Raw genomic sequence first — 5,729 nt, 5'->3', positions numbered from 1 at the left:
AACTTACAGATTCTACCTCCTAAATCTCAAGGGTTTTGTTTAAGCTCTGTAATTGCTCTTTGACTCTAAAGTCATCACTGAGAAGAGCATCTCTGACCAAGCGCCATAGTGAAAATATCGCCACGGGGAATTCTTGTGGCCCTCGCTCTTTCAGAGCATTTTGAAGATCAGCCTTTACCTGATCCCAATCAGTAATGTTAAAACCTCCTGCATGTAGGAACCAGGGACTAAAACTCTAAAACTGTCTTAATGATCTCTTGTGCTGTCTCAACTTTAATACCAGTGCCTCTATTTTCCAAAAGACCTAACAACTGGCCTGTTAACCGGCCCTCCAACAAAGGAACAGAATAACTTGCACCCATAACCAATTCACCCTCGCCGCACAGTTTCTCACCTGCTGGCCAGTCTTCACGAGGGCGACCTCTCAGGGATTCCCTACTTCCCGATCTCGCAGATCAGCAGATAGTTGCCGATGATGATCCCAGCAGTGCCTCCAATTGTAACACCCGGTTTTGGTGTTACACCCTCGGTAGAGTTTGTGCGCCACTGTACCGAAGGCCTGGAGATTAAACAGAAGATATAGAGAGACCAGGGTCATTCTATAGGAGATCAAGCGAATGCCGTTTATTCAGACTTGGGAAGGTCCTTTTCTACCTAACTGCAGCATTAGGACCCCCCCCCACCCCCCACCCCTCCCCCGCAGGTGGGAAATTACCACATCAACAATGGAATGAATGTCCCGCAGCCAGGCGGGGCAGGGGCAGGGAAAAAGAAGGGAACTTAACCAGGTGGGGCAGAATGCTAGTCATCTGACTAGAAACTGTATGCGCCCTAGGAATAAGGGCTGAATGCTTAGTCATGTTGACCAGAAATTGTCCTCGAGATGCGCCCCAGGAATAAGGGCAGACCAGGGCCCTACAATTTACTTCTTTTCATAACTCCTTGTACTCTTTTTATTCTCTCTCCCAAGCCTAAGTACATTTATCCAACACTGTGACTCATTTAAAGGACTTTTATGTCTGAATCTGTCCTATTGTATAACTGAAATTCTTTACTGCCCAGGAGCACTTCTTAAAATGCTAAACACTTCTTAAAAACTTAAGTGGTGCCATTGATAGGGGAAATATGTTGCTGCCTGCTTGCCTTGCCCAGTCCAGCATGGCAGAGCTGATTGCTGTTTCTGAGAGTCATGCACACCACCCCAATTCCAGGCACACAGTCAGTCCATCTATGTATCGTCCATCCTACTTTTGTACTTTGTCCATGTCTTCCCATCATCTTTCTGGATCCTGGAGGCCTAGCCCTTATTATTTGTCCCCATTTTTCTTTCTGCCTGCCAACCCTGCCCATCCATTCTCTCCTAGATATTTGGCAGTTCAGCTTTTAGTTAGATCAAAAAAGTACATTAGACAAGATAAAACAATAACACATCTTTACAATTAATCAAATGCAACATAAACAAAAGCAACACACATTTTATACTTACAGTAATGTAGTATGAACAAATGCAATACATTTATTATAGTTTTTTTATTTAAAATAAAATAGTCTCACACTAGCTCATAATGGAGTATAATAAAGGTTTCTTTATTTAGGGGTAGACTCACAGATTAGCAGTCCTCTGCACTAGCAGGGAACAGGAACTGAATCCCAGCTACGGGGCTATGCACGTTTTTATATCTCTATATATAGTACATGTGGCCATGCCCAGAGTGGGCCAGCGTCTTAAAGACCCATTGAAGGGGTTTCCATGGCAATAGTTAAAAAACCATTCTGCAACACAAGCAAATTTAACAAATCTTTTCTTTTTTTTTTTCTGCCTATAGTAGAGTTATAGGGGAACAGAACTAGGCAACGCAAACTAAACTGAGACAGACATCTATAGAACATTCCACTGAAACAGGAAAGAAAATACCTTCTTCTCAGAATCTCATGGAACCTTCTTGAAAATTGATCACATAACAAAGCAAACATATACAGATACAAAAAAAAATATTAGTAACCACCTGTGTCTTATCACATCACCATGGAATAAGGTTAGAGTTTAACAATAATTCTACTGCCAGAAAGCATACAAACTCATGGAAACTTAAAAGTCAACTACTGAACCACCCGTGTGTCAAGGAAGAAATAAAGAAATTAAAGTCTTCCTTGAATTCAATGAAAATAAGGACACAACATACCCAAACCTATGGGACACTATGAAAGCAGTGCTAAGAGGAAAGTTCATAACACTAAATGCCCACATTAAAGAAAACAAAAAAAAAAAAACAGGGGAAGTCACATTAGAGACTTAACAGCACACCTGAAAGCTCAAGAAAAAAAAAAAAAAAGAAGCAGACTCCCCCAGGAGGAGTAGAAGACTGGAAATAATCAAACTGAGGGCTGAAATCAACAAAATAGAAACACAGAAAACAATCCAAAGAATCAATGAAACAAAGAGCTGGTTCTTGGAAAAGTCAACAAGATTGACAAACCTTTAGCCAAACTAATCAAAAGGCAGAGAGAGAACACGCAAATTAACAAGATCAGAAATGAAAAGGGGGACATAACAACAGACACTGAGGAAATTCAGAGAATCATTAGACCTTACTACAAAAGCCTATATGCCACAACATTGGAAAATGTGAAAGAAATGGAATTTTTTAGATAAATACCACATACCAAAATTAAATCAAGACCAGGTGAAAAATTTAAATAGATCTATAAGTTGTGAGAAAATAGAAGCTGTCATAAAAGAAACTCCCAACCAAGAAAAGCCCAGGACCTGCTGGTTTTAATGACTAATTTTAACAGAACTTCCAATAAGAGCTGATACCTCTACTCCTTAAAGTGTTTCATATAATAGAAACAGAAGAGTCATTGCCAAACTCTTTTTATGAAGCTAGAGTTACCCTGATTCCAAAACCACACAAAGACACAAGCAAGAAAAAAAAATACAGACGAATCTCGCTCATGAACAATGATGCAAAAATTCTCAATACTGGCAAACCAAATCCAAGAACACATCAAAAAAAATATCCATTATGATCAAGTAGGCTTCATCTCAGAGATGCAGAGCTGGTTCAACATACCAAAATCTATCAATGTAATCCATCATATAAATAAACTGAAAGAAAAAAGACATATGATCATTTAATTAGATGCTGAAAAACATTTGACAAAATTCAACACTCCTTTATGATAATGCTCTTCCCAGGTTAGGGATACAAGGATCATACCGAATTACAATAAAAGCAATATACTGCAAGCCAACAGCTAATATTAAATTAAATGGAGAGAAATTCAAAGCCATTCCACTAAAATCAGGAACACAACTAGGTTATCAACTCTCACCATAGCTCTTCAACATAGCTTGAAGTTCTGGCAATAGCAATAAGACAACATAAGGAGATCAAGGGGATTTGAATCAGAAAAGCAGAAGTAAAACTTTTGTTATTTGCAGATGATATGATAGTATACATCAGTGACTCCAAAAGCTCTACCAAAGAACTCCTACCGCTGATAAATACCTTCAGTGATGTGGCAGGTTACAAGATCAACTCAAAAAAAAATCAATAGCCCTCCTATACACAAAGGATAAGGAAGCAGAGGGGAAATCAGAGAAACTTCGCCTTTCATGATAGCCACAAATAGCATAAATTATATTGGGGTAACTCTAACCAAGGAAGTGAAAGATCTATTTGACAAGAACTTTAAGGCTTTGAAGAAAGAAATTGAAGAGGACACCAGAAAATGGAAGGATCTCCCATGCTCTTGGATGGGTAGGATCAACATAGTAAAAATGGCATTTCTACCAAAGGCAATCTATAGATTCAATGCAATCCCCATCAAAATCCCAACAAAATTCTTCACAGACCTTGAGAAAACAATAATCAACTTCATATGGAAAAACAAAAAACCTAGGATAGCAAAAACAATCCTATACAATAAAGGAACTACCAGAGACATTGCCATCCCTGACTTCAAACTCTATTACAGAGCTACAACATTGAAAACAGCTTGGTATTGACATAAAAACAGACACATTGACCAATGGAATCAAATCAAAGACCCAGATATTAACCGACAAACCTATGAACACCTGACTTTTAACAAAGGAGCTAAATGTATACAATGGAAGAAAGAAAGCATCTTCAACAAATCGTGCTAGCATAACTCGATGTCAACCTCTAAAAGAATGAAAATAGGTCCATGTCTATTATCATGCACAAAACTCAAGTCCAAATGGATTAAAGACCTTAATATAAATCTGTCCACACTGAATGTGCTGGAAGAGAAAGTGGGAAGTTGTCTGCAACACATGGGCACAGGAGACCACTTTCTACATATAACCCAGCAGCACAGACAGTAAGAGCAACATTGAATAAATGGGACCTTCTAAAACTGAGAAGCTTCTGTAAAGCAAAGGACACTGTCATTAAGACAAAAAGGCAACCTACTGAATGGGAGACGATCTTCACCAACCCTGCAAAAGGCAAAGGTCTGATCTCCAAATATATAAAGAACTCAAGAAACTAGGCTTTTAAATTCCAATTAACCCAATTAAAAATGGGGTACTGAACTGAACAGATAATTCTCAACAGAAGAAGTTCAAATGCCCAAAAGATACTTAAGGTCGTGTTCAACTTTCTTAGTGATCAAGGAAATGCAAATCAAAACAACTCTGAGATACCATCTTACAACTGTCAGAATGGCTAAAATCAAAAACACCAACGATAGCCTATGGTGGAGAGGATGTGGGGTAAGGGGAACACTCATTCATTGCTGGTGGGAATGCAAACTTGTGCAACCACTTTGGAAATCAGTGTGGTGGTTTCTTAGGAAATTGGGAATCAACCTACTTCAGGATCAGCAATACCACTCTTGGGATTATACCTAAGAGATGTCCAATCATACTACCAAACATTTGTTCAACTATGTTCATAGCAGCATTATTTGTGATAGCCAGAACCTGGAAACAACCTAGATGCCCCTCAAATGAAGAATGGATAAAGAAAATGTGGAATATATATGCATTAGAGTACTACTCAGTGGTAATGTCTTGTAATAGGAGCGGCAAGGCGGGGCTGCATCCCCAGCACCCCTGCTGCCTGGCTAGCTTATGCCCCGAAATAACAACACACACACTGTATTCTTTTAAACACTGCTTGGCCCATTAGCTCTAGCCCTTACTGGCACATTCAGATATCCCGATCAACCCATCTCTAATAAACTGTGTAGCACTGGTCTTAACAGGAAAGATTCAGCATGTCTGACCTGGCAGCTTGCTTCATCGTGTGCGTCTGCCCGGGAGAGGGGAGCATGGCCTCTCTGCTCCAGAGAGCAGAGCTGTCGAGTCTGAGCTCACTTCCTCTTCCTCCCAGCATTCTGTTCTGTTTACTCCTCCCACCTATGAGGCCAAGCGGTTTCTTTATTATAATTAACCAATGACCTTCCTCCATCAGTAATCAACAATGACATCTTGAATTTTGCAAATTAATGGAAATAGAAAACACTATTCTGAGTGAGATAACCCAGACACAAAAAGATGAATATCGTACGTACTCACTATTTGTGGACTCTACCCATAAACCAAGGACATTAAGCCTATAGTTCACAAGACTAGAGAAGCTAAATAACAAGGTGAACCCAAAGAAAAACATATATAGATCCTCTTGTAAATTGGAAGCAAACAAGATTTCTGGGCAAAAGTTGGGAACATGGGGGTGGGGATAGTGGTGGGCGTG

The sequence above is a fragment of the Alexandromys fortis genome, unplaced genomic scaffold (genome assembly GCF_014885135.2).
Source record: "Alexandromys fortis isolate MF-2015 unplaced genomic scaffold, M_Fortis_MF-2015_v1.1 scaffold_230, whole genome shotgun sequence".
In the NCBI taxonomy this organism is placed as follows: Eukaryota; Metazoa; Chordata; class Mammalia; order Rodentia; family Cricetidae; genus Alexandromys; species Alexandromys fortis.
This window is presented reverse-complemented; position numbering follows the sequence as displayed.